The sequence below is a fragment of the Bacillus rossius genome, chromosome 2 (assembly GCF_032445375.1).
Source record: "Bacillus rossius redtenbacheri isolate Brsri chromosome 2, Brsri_v3, whole genome shotgun sequence".
NCBI lineage: Eukaryota > Metazoa > Arthropoda > Insecta > Phasmatodea > Bacillidae > Bacillus > Bacillus rossius.
The window spans coordinates 122,466,476-122,481,586 of record NC_086331.1 but is presented as its reverse complement, the minus strand read 5'-3'; the positions used below and the strand labels follow the sequence as shown (position 1 = coordinate 122,481,586).

The following is a 15,111-nucleotide window of genomic DNA, read 5'->3' as shown; positions in this document are numbered from 1 at the left end:
TCTGGGAAATGTGTCGCCTTTGATGTTACAAAATAGTGCGAAGTTTGGAGGCTCTCCGGAAGTAGAGTGAGGACCTAGAGTACACTTCTTAACAGAAAAAAATTAAGGATTTTTTGGCCATTAAGGACACAAATCGCCCAACCCATAGAGCATTTCTGACCTTTGACATGCAGTAAGGTTTTGTCGGCACCCCTAGGTGTGAACCTACCTTAACTCAGCCTATTGGTGTTCGCTCGCCTGTCACTGCTTCGAGTGTAACTGGTCCTGACTCGGTGCCGCTTAATGCTCCCTCGGCTGAAACAGCCAGGTTCAAATGCACTAACTGTTGTGTGTATGGCCACTTGACATCCAAGTGTGCGCAACTGGCCTTAGACATATTACAATGCAAATGTTTTCACTATAAACACACAGGACATTACCGCACTATTTATCTGGGAATAATTGAAATGACTGGGCATGTGGTTGGCTGTCGCACTCAGGGGATTCGTAATGCCAACGGCAGGGTGTTTGATAATATTGAGTAACATTTGAAAAAATGATTTCCTGCTCTTTTGGACTCTGATGCCACCCACTCCTTAATTAGTCAAAACTTACTGGACATATTATGTCTCCAGTACCTTCATCTGGTTTATGTTAGGTCCGTGATGAACATAAAAATTTGCATAGCTAATGGAGATAACATCTATCTGTCAGTAGCAACATTAATTGTATTATCTTCTGGCAAAAGTAATGAAAAAAAAACTATTATTAAAAACACTTGTCTAAAAGGTTCACAATTTATTGCAAAATATTTATCACAGTTTTTTGCACTTACAAAAAAATCACATATTGCATTACAAATGTACAATATGATATTCTTCCTTACAAAAACATTACTTACATCCTAAGAGCTTGGTAAAAAAAGGCTACTGACATAACTAGGAACTAATGTTTACGAACTATTCAAATCAAAAAGTATCAACATCATATACTTTAAGATTTAGTTGAAATTATGTGAACTTTTTTTTACTTCCTTTACTTCAATGGTTGCAGAATAGCAGGTGCTTACGGAAATTTTTTTCAAGAGCTAATTGATTGATAATTAAAGTTTTTATTTCATTTATAATAGTAATCTTGAACTATACTTAAAATCCATTTCTACATTTAATTTATTTAATAAATGTTGAAAAAGACCCTCCTCAATATATTTCGTAAAATAATTGTGTAAAGCTGATTTTTCACCTAGATATCCCAAAAATTTGAAACTTGGAACATTAATTGGATCACTATCTACTACTCCAAAAATAATGTTTAACATAATGCTGTGCAAACTTCTTTCCTATGTCACTGTGTTTTGGATATTTCAATTAATCCAAAAAATCATTTTTGTTATTAAAATTTGGTGGCCTACCTAAAAAAAAAACCATCAACACAGTGTATTGGCCTGTCACAAGAGTACTTGTCAAAACAATTTTACTGTAATAATTAATATTAACTGCATTAACAACAAAACATTAGGTTGAATATTACAAATTCACATTAAATTTCAGTAAACAGATTTTAAAAATTTTCGCAATTTTCTGGAGGTACATACTTTATGGCTTCGAGGTTGAAACAGGGTCTGTGAACATATCGATGTGTCGATGGATAGCTAACTCAGAAGTCAAGTAGTAGTTTGTTACAATGGCCATAAAAGCCTATCTAATAAATTAGGTGAAGTCCACGCATATATTTTCATATTCTAGTTCAAAATTGGTTAAGATTTTGATTAAAAAAAACTACTGACATACTAAAAATTAAAATCCTGAATAATTTACACGCAATTTATGCATATCTTAAAACCAATTATTAAGGAGTTTACAGTAGGTTTAAAAGTTACCAAAGCTACACTCAAAAAAATTGTATTTCAGGCAATTTAGTTAGAGGAAGTGATGACAGGGTGAAAATTCTTCTGTTGCAAATGAAAAATTTAAAGGCAATAAAAAACTTGCAATGACAGTAAAGTGAGGGTTGTACAATTGATACTTTAGTGAATGTTTATTCTGTTATTAGCAACACCTAAAAACATTCACAAGTGTATTATAAGAGGTTAAAATTAATGATTAGATAACTTACCCACAAGAGATTCCTGTTGATTGAACTTTACTGGAAACAATAACATAATCCTATCAGAATTATCCTGAATCTCTTTGGACATATTGTCACAACTGAAAGACATTTGTTGTAGCTAGTAAATGATTTCCTTCTAAAAATATCTGAAAACTATGCTTAAGAAACGAAAGATACACATTTTACAGAATATTGTTGTACATGAAAATGTAACACCAATTTACTAAACAAGAAGCAAAAAATATCTTTTTTAATCCTGCCTAAACAGGGACACTATACTAACACATACTGCATGTACTTAAATAAAATACCGAATCTTAGTGAAATGTAAAATGTGATTTCGCAAATAAATATTATTCATATTGAAACTGTGATGAGCACAAAATGTTCAATAACTTGAGGCATATTAAAAATAGACCCTATTAAAAGACATAATTATCCCACACAAAGCAAAATTAAAAATATTTAAAATTTTAATTTGGTTTGAAAATAAAATTAATGCCCTGCAGAAAAGCTTGAATATTATACCTATTTCACTATCATAGTTTTATCTCATGAATAAATGAATTCCTTACACAAGTTCAAAACCTTATTTTAAAAACATTTTCAAAGATCTATCGCTCTACAACCATTGATAAAAAAAATCGGCAAAAAACTATGTTGTCCTAGAATATATAAAAAGAGTAAGTACACTAAATCTCAAATAAACCTAAAGGGACATACATAGTAGATGACTTGACACACAACAATACAGACTTATCTTCCAACTGCTTCACTACAAAACTTACTAGCTTCCATAACAATACATTTTGCATACATTAAAGCAACAAATCTTCAAACAAATTTTTTTTTCACAGCTCAATTAAAAAAAAAATTCAACTCCTAAGATAAAACAATATGACTAACTCTCAAAACCAGTGGTCTATGTGATTATAAAACTCAACTGTAAAAATTAATCTAAAAACAAAAAAAAATAATTATGATTTACAAACACAACTTGTGTTGTACAAGAGGGGAAAAAAAACACATTTTAATGGTATTTGATTCAGTTCAAATTTAGGATTAACAATTATAAACCACCAAAAAAAAAAAAATAAGTTAAAACACAAATACTTTCAACTGCTAACATAGAATTTTAATGATTATTGTAGTTTTACTTAATTAAACTTGGGCAATACTTTCTTCCATAAAAAGTACAGTACATTTAAAGCAGACTTGCACAGCCAGGCATAGATAATCAAACCACAAACTTTGTATACTAAGCTAATGGAGTAATGAATTCCTTTTTTTCAAGCCATGACTGTACATGCCGACCAAAGCATTTAAGATAAAATACCACCAGATTTTGTGTGCTATTGTGGATGAACGTAGTTCGAGACAGGACAATCTTTTATGTTAGTTTGGATTATTTCAAAACATATGGAAGCAATTTTTAATATAATGACTTATTTTACAGAATTTATTGGAATTAACTAAAGGCATTTCATGGAGCTGATTAGGAGAAATGTGTGTGAGTGAAGGAGAGGCTTATATGATGATCAGTGCTAGTATTTTATGAAAAGAATATTTAGTCTCAGATACAATAAAAAAAAATATAGAGCAAACATAATATTTTTTTAAAAATTAAGATCCTACCAACCAAATATTGGAAACAATTAAAACACTACTGCTGGCTTAGCTGTGCAGTGAAGTGCATCACACTTTGAACTCATGGAAATGAAATAAATGTGATAAACATGCACAAGCCAATGAAAAAATTAAAAGAATAAGTGATTCCAATTTCTTATAAATTAATAAAAGAAAACAGTTACTGGAAGAGAAGTGTTAGCAATGTAAGTATGGAATAAAAAAAATAGAAGAATTCATAAAAAAATTTATAATAATGGTGTGAAGAGTCAGCTGAATACATATTTTTAGTTTAACCCTCTAACATTGTAAAAACTATAAATTAGTGTATTTTGTAATAAACAAGAATATACTTTAATTTTCATCAAAATATTCTATAAAAAAATTGTTACTTGGTTCAGCTAGAGGTGAGACTAGTTTGTCATATACTAAAAACATTACATTTTATTATATCTTATTATAAGTTTCTAAAAAATAAATTTGGACAACAAAGCACAAAAAAGATACACCTAATTGACCTGCCATTTGAAATTTACCAAATACCATTAAATTGTAAACACTATAATTATATTAAAAATTTAAAAATGAGGATTTCTGGCACCTAATTGAAACTTGGTTCTCTGTTGACATATTTACTATTTTTATTTAGACCTGATATAAAAATGTATTAAAATTTTTAAGCTAAATTTAAAACATTTTCTATTGAACCAAGCATGGCACCAGGGGGTGGAGGGCAAAAAACTCTGTTGAGCCTGAATTCTATTATAATATTTTATTTTTGAGGGCATGGTAACATTTACTTAAAATACCTTAATTCACATGATAAACATTTCTTTCATTAAAAGTTGCATAAAACTATAAAATTTGTATGAAACATTGATAGTTCAGTATTTGACACCATAAATTTGTAAGCATTCTTATACCTATTTCTAACATGTATCCTTTCTTCCTACAAAAACTCTTCCTAAAACATCTTCCTGGAGCCAAACCTGTTTTGAACGTATCTATACCACAAAATGAATGGACCATTTGTTGTACATTATGTTCAGAATATACTATAGCTGCTATATGGCACATAAGAAGGAACTGTCAAACAGTAATGGAAACCCAAGTGACTTTAATTTCAAACATTCTTTCTACGAACCTCTAGTAGCCACCATAACTATAGTTTGGAGTCACACAATGCCTTAGTAGAAAGATCACATTATATTAGCAAACAATGCTAAGTTTAATTTCATACATTGAATATAAAAGATTTCATCGCCCAAGGAAAAGATAAATTAGGACACAAATCCCACTTTGGGCATGGATGCTTTTAGAATAGGTTAGTTTTTACATCATCCCCAGATAACCCTACTGTGCCCGGCAGATATCTTGGCGTCTCTCAGCGCGGGGGGCGGGGACAGCGGGACCGGAGAAAGAAGAGGGGGTAAGCAGGCGACACGTAGCCGAGAGCCGTGTAGTGGCTGTTAGGAAAATATCGCCCTTCAGTGTATACCCTAAAATGGAAGGCGAAGGTGGCAGCTCGCAGAGACGCGGCAAAGTGATAAATAGCGGAGAGCGGGAAATAATAAAAACCGTTTATTCTATGGTATAAGTTGCTATTACTCCAAAAAAGCGCAAAAGTGGCTTAAATGGAATGTTTAACATTGTAAGTTATATGTTCTGCATTGTTTGTACACTATGAATGCTGACAATCGAATAGTAATAATAGTAATTAATTTTAACTTAATTTTGTTTTTCGTCACCTAATACAATTGATTATTATGGAAAGAGAACTTCACACTTACATTAAACAAATCATATAATATATATGAGGTTTTGAAAGTTATAATATGCATTCTTAAGTGGAAGTACAATGCAAATTGTATTTATATTTATAATAAATAATTGATTAAAGGTGCATTAAAATATAAAGCCACACATACACAAGCATTTTTTAAATGCCATTAATGTTGGTAGTCAGGTGTTTCCTAAACGACTGACATGAAGTTAAAGCAGCAAATATAACATAACAAGCTCCATTTTAGTTAAATGTAAATCCAGCGCTAAATGGCACGTTTTAGGTACGGAAACCGGAGAACGATAAGGGCTAAACTGGTTCCTGCGTCATCAACTGTGAGATAGCTTTCGCGCGGAGAACTACAATTGCGTAATGTTTTGGTCGTTTGCTTTTCCTTGTCAGACTTTTTTTAAAAATAACTTTGAGAACACAATGAATTGAGAAGCATAGTTTTAAATTTATTTTACATACTAAGTGACCTAGTTTTCCAAAATAAATAGTGTCTGGTTTTCGCTAGTTACTGAGTTAACAACATTTCAATTAATTTTGGTTAGCATAATAATTAGCAGACACCGTAAGTATATTTGATGGGACAAAGTAAAACGTTGCAGGTTTAGATAATAGTTTGTTACTTTTCCTGACAGATGAGTACAAATATTCGAGCACAACCACTGCAATTTACACAATGTTACACTTATGTAGTACAAGTACAATTCATAAGATTTCTCACTTTTGGTTTGGTAACCCAGCGCTCTTAGCCAAAAGGCCTTACTGCCCTGGGGCCCCCATGGGCGTGGATACAGACTTACGTAGTGTAGGAAGTCACGCGCTGAATGTTTTCTGTTCTGCTAGTACAAACCTGGCCGCTGACCTTGACAATAGGGTATCGCTTTCTCTTCGCCCTCCCCTCCCCTACAGACAGGACTAGGGAGCTCAGACGCCAAGATAACTGCCGGCCACAGTACACGAAACTTCTAAAATACATTTGCAGATCTTTGTGAATATAGTTTAACACCTTTTATCAGCCAGTTACTTATAAAAGGCATGTTGAAATATGTTTTTACAGAAAAGGTTTTATCTGCAAGTGGACCACTTGTGAGACTGTCTATGTCTATTATCCTAATTGGTCAAAGGAGTTATACCCTAAAAATACTAGAGCTTAAAATAATATTTACTTACAAAATATTTCAAAGATCCCAAAATTAAGAACATACTTATTACTAAAATATGAAACTTTATATAAAATGGCTTACGAGCAAATTCAAACAAAATATAGGTAAACTCGACTTTTGTACAGCTTAGTATTTTCACTGTGAGAAATTGATTATAGCATAATTTTTACAAACTGTAAGCTGAAAGAGGAATTTAACTTAGGATGGCATATTTTGAAACCCCATTTCAATAAATATTATTACAATTTTGTTGGTTTACCACAAAAAAAATTACAACAGCATTTTAGAACATTTCTCACAAGGAATGTCACACGATGAATTTAAGGCAACACATTATTGACTTCCTTTTCAGTAGTATCTTTTTAGCACCTTTGTAACTAATTTACGTTACCTTGCAGCTCCCACTGTAAAATACATTATAGATAAAACAACTTAACATCTTCACTTGCATAAATTGCAACTCTTTAATAACAAAATTAACAATCATCTATCTTGCCGCTATAGTCTAAAAACGCTACTGATTGACTGTCAGAACATGCAAGTTCCAGCCCCCTTAATGAACAAAAAAATACAGACTTAACTTCTAGAACAACTAATATAAAACTCTTAACTGACCTACTTTAAAATAAATTATTTATTATGTATTTGGCACTTTTGGTAAAAAAACATAGACTATATTAAATATTAATATTTATGACTTGTGCACAATTAGTATTAAAATCTACTGTAATTATATAGTATCACATACCCAATATTATCTTTTGATCCTAATGGCTTGATACTGTACATTTTGATACTGTGGTACATAATGCTCAATGTTTTAATTTGGTATGTCAAAAGAACCTGGACATAAGAAGAACAGGTATATCAAAACACAAAATACATTATGTCATTGGTGCATGTGGAAATATTTTCTTTTGTATGCATTTCACAATCATAATTAATTGTTTTATCACAAGTTTTTGTTATGTCCAGGATCTTTTGATGTACTAAATTAAAGCAGCAAGCAACATGTACCACAGGATTAATGTACACAGACAGGATCATGCCATAAGGATCAAGGGATGTACTTGGATATGTGGTACAGAACTTTTACCAAATCTATTTTTGAACCAAAATTTAAATATCTCTTTGACTTAGATTTTACTTTAAATACCATCATGAATATATGGTTATGCATAAAACCTGTAAAAACAATAAGCTCACAGCTTCATATCTTCAATAAAATCCTGTAAATGTAAAAGTATAAAAATTAACAGACTGGTAAAAACTAAGCACTGTTGTAATCTTCTCCGTTCACAGCATTTTCTCGCTTGTAAATGCAGATAATAAAGTCTGAAAAAAATTAAAATATTAAACAAATTAGTTTGTTAAATAGATATATTAAAAAATAACATTTAAAACATTTTAAACCAAAATGTGCAACTAATATTTTTTTGTGTTGGCTATACAAAGACAATTAGAGGCCATGACAGCAGTGTCTCTTGGATATATTTGGTCAATTACTTGATAGTAAATGTAAAGTTAACAAGCACTAGTAAGTGTTAAAACTTATGACTACATACACATGAAGAAATTAGTACACCAATTAAAATTTATAAAATTGGATTTTCAGCTATTAGTGTTAAAAAATGCACGACTTGATGTAAGCTTTTGGAAATACGCCATTGCTTAAACATGTATGTCTGTAGAAGAAAACTTAAAAAAACACAAATGACAAAAACACAAATTAAGCAAAAAATTGCTGTTGTCAGGATTTAACGCCACACAATACTCCACAACAGGAATATGGTCAACAAACAAAAAAAGAAAAACAAAGAAAAATAAAGAAAAATGGACTAACAGAACGAAAAAAATCCCCACAAATGATGACAGCACTAAAATACCGAACCCAAAAAATTCAGCACAACACTTGAAACGAGACAAAAACACAGCAAAACAAAAATATGAAACAAACACAATAGTTTTCCAAAAAACAAAAAGAGAAACGAAAAAAAAAACCCACAAATGATAGAACAAAAATATTGAACCCAAAAAAAATTCAGCACAACAGTCAAAACGAGACAAAAACACGACCAAACGAAAAGACGAAACAAACACAACAGTTTTCTAAAACAGAAACAGAAATTTGTGTTTTTTTGAAGTTTTCTTCTATAGACATACATGTGCTAAGCAATGGCGTATGTCCTAAAGCTTACATCAACCATGCACTTCCATTGCACAAATCTTTCAAAGATAATTAAAAAATCAAGATTGCTATTTTTAAATGCACAAAAAAGAAGATAAACAAGAAGATAATAAGTAGAAATATAAGCATGAGGTTACATCAGTGGTTGTATCTCAAAGAATAACACACACAAATATAAAGGTTTTAATTTTAAAAAAAAGTTTTGTTAGAAACAAACACAGGATTGCTTCACATGACCAGTTTACTGTTTGATTTTTAGCTGAAGACAAAACAAAAACTAAGAGAGAACATAGAATTTGAATTCACATATGACAAATACTAGTGGTGCACTATTTATAATAGTTATATAAACTCAGAGATAATAACTTACAAACAAAAACAACTATAAGCTTGAACTAAAAACTGACATACATTTTTGCTAAATAGACTTACAGAAAGTGGAGGCTGTGGCCTAGTGATTGCATGTCATTCCCCCATATTTTATTCTGAAGCAGTGCGGGCACTGCACAGCATTCCTTCCTCTCCTTTCCCCTCCCTATTCCTCCTTTCCCCTTCCTCACCAAACCTCCCCTCCTACCCCCCCTCTTCCTCCCTTCCCCGCCGCGCCACCAGCGCGCTCTGACGTGTGTTGTTTCCGGCCTATATAAACCCGGCACCCAGGCCATTCATCGCAGTCTCTCGGTCGTCTGACTCGAAGGCTGTCACTTGGGCTGGCGTCGCGTTGCGGTATGTACTCGGCTGTGAAACTTAGCTTCTGTAATTAGTATGTTCTCTTATTCTTGCCTGCGCGTTGTGGCCGCGCTTTCACATTTGCATTTTTGCCATGATTTGTAATGTCTGTAAGCCATCTTGGACCCCTCAGGTCATTTCTTGATTTAGTTCTTTGCCTTAGTTTCGTTTGCTCACGCCGAGTACTATTTGTAGCTTGTGTAATATTTCTTTTCTGCGGTTGTATATGGGCACGCCACGATGGTTTTGGACACTTCTTGTCAAGCCGCGTCATAATAGTAATTGTAATTTATTTCTTTCTGTTGCTTTTAGCCAAGCAGCCCATATGATTTGTGCTACGTCAAACGCGTCGCCAGTTTGCCCATTTAATCTCAACATTATTGTAACCTGTATGAATGATTCCCGCGGGAATGCACAAGGAATGCTTAGTAATTGCTAGTGAACGACTTATGTTGTATATGTATGTTTCGCCTCTATATTTTTATAAATAAATTGTTATTTTGCGTACGATTGACATTATTTCTTGCAGCACTAGCACACCACTGCTGTGGGCCTTACTGTAAATACCCCTTGTTGCTTTTTACCGTTTTCAGTTGTGACCCTATTGCCCGGCTACAACAACTGCGCTACTCTGCTTCGGCAGTGGTTTTGCTGTGTTTGCTTGTTTTCTTTCATGATCATGAGCGGCTCGGGAGACAGTTGGATCTACCGGCTTCACCGCGACGAGCTGATACGGTATCTCAAGGAGAACCAGCTGCCTGCCTCGGCGAGCGACACCGTGGCTGACATGCGTGCCCGGCTCGTTCAATTCATACGCGAGGTCAGTGACGTCTCGTCTTGTGTTCCGACGGCGCAGCCCACACTGGAAGTAAGTCCGGCTCCCGATAATTCCTTTTCTCAAAAACTGTTTTTCTCTGTTCTCAAATCCCTTCCTGTGTTGAGTGGTAGTGAGCCTAGGCCTATTCTAGATTTTTTTCTACAGGCTGAGCACCTCGCTAAATTGAATTTGGTGTCAGCTGGCGCCTTTATGAAGGCTCTGCTTAGTAAGTGTACTGGTGTGTATATGTCTAGGTTAACAGAGGCTATCGTACAGAAGGTAGATTTTCATACTTTTAAGACATCGGTACTTTGTGCTGTGTGTCCGCCGCGCGTCATGGACGCGTGTAAGCGCGATTTGATGTTCAGGTTTCAGCGTCCTAATGAGTCAGTCACTCATTACATTGATGAGGTTGTTTCCTATGCCGATGTTTTGGAAATTGACATCGCCGAGCCTGAGTTAGTACAGCTTATTTTAGCCAACTTTGCGCCCCATGTGCTCACCCACTGTGGTATGTTAGCTCCACCTACCAACTTTGATGCTTTGTGTGCTTGGGGTAGTGAGGTAGAGGCGTGGTTATTAGCGGTGCCTAAATACGAGGCTGAGTTCTCGCCTCCCCCTCGGTCTATGTCCGTGTCACGTGTTCGTGACAGGGGATTTCACAGCTTACAGGTTACTTCAGATTTTCGTGGCAGTGATACACACGATGCTGACGCTCGTGTTTTACGCACGCATGAAGATAATAGTCGTCAGCCTCGCCTTCATGACAGCTCATGTGCGCGGCGTTCGCCACCACAGTGGGTCGCGTGCGCACTTCCCTGCCGGCGGCGCGGCTGGTGTAATTCCCCCAGGTGGCCACCCGTCTGCCCCGCCTCTTGACACTACCCAGCCGGGCCGGCGTTTGACTGGCGGCGCTGTTGCCACTTCTACGCAGCCAGTACAGGGTGCTCCAACATTCACTCGCGCTCGCTGTGCAAACTGTTGCGTGTTTGGACATGTGACTGAGGACTGTGATAAAACATTTCGCAGAATTTCAGCGCACCTGTTTTGGCCCAAGCTTCATGCTGATGTTCGGAGCTTTGTTCGATCTTTTCTTGACTGCCAGATTTCTTAGCCGCCGCATAATTCTAAGGTGGGTTTGTATGTTGTTGATCCTCCTGTTGCGCCCTGGCATGTCTTACATGTTGATATTTTTGGTCCTCTGACCCGTTCTAAGAAGGGTAATGTATGTTTGCTTGTTGTTTTGGATATTTTCACAAAATTTGTTATTTTATTACCTCTTAGAAACATGAAGGCTGCCAGCCACTATCGTTAAGGTGCTTAAGGAAGAGGTTTTTAAGTTGTTTGGTCCTCCATGTATGATCGTTTCTGACAATGCCCCGTATTTTCAGTCTACTATCTATAAGAATTTCCTTTTTGAATGGGCTGTTAAACCTATTTATAGTTCAGCTTATTTTCCGCAGGGCAATGTGGTGGAGCGGCAAAATAAGGTTCTCAAAAGCATCCTGATTTCCTTCTACCGGTCTGATCAGACTCTTTGGGATACAGATCTGGAGTATATTAATGTCGGACTTAATTCGGCTCTTCATTCAGCTACTGGTTTTCCACCTTCAATCCCGTTCCTAGGCCGTGAGCTTACTATGTCGCGGTGAAGCCGGTAGATCCAACTGACTCCCGAGCCGCACATGGTCATGAAAGAAAACAAGCAAAACACAGCAAAACCACTGCCAAAGCAGAGTAGCGCAGTGGGGCTTGCCGTCCCTCGACACCAGCCTGGACACCCAGGCATTGGAACGTGTACTCGACACGGTTTCCTGTAACATTCATAAGGCCCGTAAGGCCGTTTCTGACAAGTATAATAAGGCTAGAGCACCTCATGGTTATAAGATTGGGGATTTAGTCCTTTGTAGAGCGTTTAAATTGCCTAAGTTGGCTGATCAATTGAATGTGAAGTTACTTTCTCCTTATGAGGGGCCTTATTGTATCGACAAGTTTTTGGTTGCCAACACCCTTTTGTTAAGGTGCTGTAGGCGCAAATTTAAATTTCGAAAGGCTCATGTAACCCAGGTGAAACCTTTTGTTAAATGGTTTTTTATGGGTTTGTTGTAAGTTGTTTGCAGTATTATATCCAGTTGCAGTATTATATCTTTGTTGTTGTACCTATTATTATGAGATTAGCCTATTGGCCTGTTGTTAAATGTTTGTGTTCCTAGGAACTTGTGTTTGAAATTTGTATTTGCACTTTGTATTTGTTGGATTTGTGCATGGTGTTGGGGCTCCCTCTCTTTTTTTTTTTTTTAGTTTGGCACGCCATCCTTTTTCCGTTACCCTTCCTTGCTTGCTGTGCCCGACTTCCGCCAACGATCTTCAGCTTCACTTTACCTAGCCTAGCGGCCCATATGGTTTGTGCTACGTCAAACGCGTCGCCAGTTTGCCCATTTAATCTCAACATTATTGTAACCTGATGAATGATTCCTGCGGGAATGCACAAGGAATGCTTAGTAATTGCTAGTGAACGACTTATGTATATGTATGTTTCGCCTCTATATTTTTATAAATAAATTGTTATTTTGAGTATGATTGACATTATTTCTTGCAGCACTAGCACACCACTGCTGTGGGCCTTACTGTAAAGACCCCTTGTTGTTTTTTACCGTTTTCAGTTGTGACCCTCTTGCGCAGCTACAATTCCTTCAATAATATAAAGATCCTATTACTTTTCATAATATAATTTTAATGACATATTCCATCAAAAATAACAATGCACAATAATTTTATTGGTAAAAGTTTATTAAGTACTTCAATGCTTATTTAAAACAGATATTAAAAATTTAAATATGACTTTTTTTTTGTGTTTAAAATATCACCCAAAAATATTTTGTGAAATGACTCTTAGTGGAAATTTAGATAGAATTCATACGTCCCTACAGGCTTGATTCTTAATGGTGATATTCAATGCATGAAGATCAGTATTAAGAATGGCAATTAGGCAAAATATCAAATAATTATTTGCCAGTGAACTGAAATTCCAGTATATGTGGTTTTATTCTACAGAGTTCTTCACACTATTAAAAAAAAAACTTAAAAGAACACTACCATCCCTTCATCAAAATAATAGGTGGTTCAACTCTCTAGTTGTATATAAATTTTCTTCTGATGTAATGGATATTTGATGACCTTTATTGAGAATAATAACCAAACATAATCTTCTTGTTGCAACTGCCCAGGACAAAAGGTTTCTGCATTCATTGAATGCTTAAGTTTCAAGGAAATGTTTGAATGCCTAGATGTAGTAGTACTTAGTGATAATTTCAACAATTAAAATGTGCCATGGCAATAGCTGTAAGTGTGTTTTGCTGCAGTGGATAAAGCACTTCAAGGTTCACCTATACAAGAGTGTTTGATAAAACCAAGGTACTAAAGTCTGCATAAAATATAACACTGCTTACAGCATCCAGATGTTGGGATTGGTTTATATGATGTATTGTATATTTAAAAAAAGTTTAATTTATCACACCAAGTCCTATGAAAAAAATCCTGTAAAGTAAAATAGGAATTTTAATAATCAATTCAGAGAGAGTAGCTTACCAGGTCTAGTCGTATAACATTCAGCTTTCCAAGCTTATACAACTTCAGTAGCTCTCTTTTAAAAAGATTTTCCCTCTACTACAGTATTCATCGATTCTGCAGTACCCTTCTACCAGAAATATTTTGTTTTTCCAAGGCCCCTGCAATATGATCATTGCTGCAGTGGAAGGAGGGCTTGTGATGACCAAGAAGGGTGTAAATATCACCCTTACGTGCCATGATGAACACAGGTTACCCATAACAGTTGCACCCCATCCTTAAGAATGGATCCCTATAAGAGATTTGGGAGATTCTTGATTGTAAACAGACGAGCTCTAGGGTAGCCATTCTACACGGATTTCTAAATTCCTGGTTATTTCCAGGTTTTACCTTCAATTAATTATAAAGCCTGTTTCATTCTCAATGTCATGCATATATTACATTCAAAACCACCGTAAGACTTTCTCTTAAGTTTTTAATCTCTTAGAAACGCTTCCTGTCACTATACATATTCATATAAGATATTCCAAGAAGACATTAGGAGTAAAATTTAAGTATATTTAGGCACATACATACAGGGTAATTATAAAGTCCGTGAAACATTTCATAAAATCGGTACAGCGAAATGGAAAAAATAACGTAACAAATTGTATACAGCGTAAAAGAACTCTCAAAATTTTTTTGAATGTAGCGCCAAAAAGCTATTTTAAAAAACAACCGACAGGGGCGCTAGTGCATGCAGTTGCTCAAAATGGCTGCGAACCAGGCAGAGAAAGCCTTTTGTGTGCTTGAATACGCTCGTAGCGTATCGGTAGTGAGTTTCCAAAGAGCTTTCCGTGGCAAGTTTAACAAAACATCACCAGTTTACAATAGCATAATTTTATTTTATTTATTTTTTTTATTTGTAATTGTAACATGCCAACCAACAGGACAAAGCCTTTAATGGTTGGCACACAATTAGGTACATATACACTCACAATAATAAACATAAATGAAAAACACAAAACAATAGAATATAATACATATAAAAACAAAACACACATAACGAAAGACAATAAAACAAAATTCAAACGTTACAATCTAGACAATACAGAACTAAAACACATATGATCATTAGGAACTAAGGAAAATAATTGAAGTC

General features: G+C 35.0%; 1 protein-coding gene across 1 annotated transcript in view; it reads right to left on the bottom strand.

Annotated features, from left to right (window-relative positions):
• Window positions 1-762: 762 nt before the first annotated feature.
• LOC134529728 (histone acetyltransferase KAT8-like) overlaps window positions 763-15,111 on the bottom strand; it is a 47,700-nt gene continuing 33,351 nt past the window's right edge. Inside the window, exon 8 of the mRNA XM_063364111.1 lies at window positions 763-8,004. The gene's annotated coding sequence lies outside the window, so the exon portion shown is untranslated. The remainder of the gene's footprint in view (window positions 8,005-15,111) is intronic.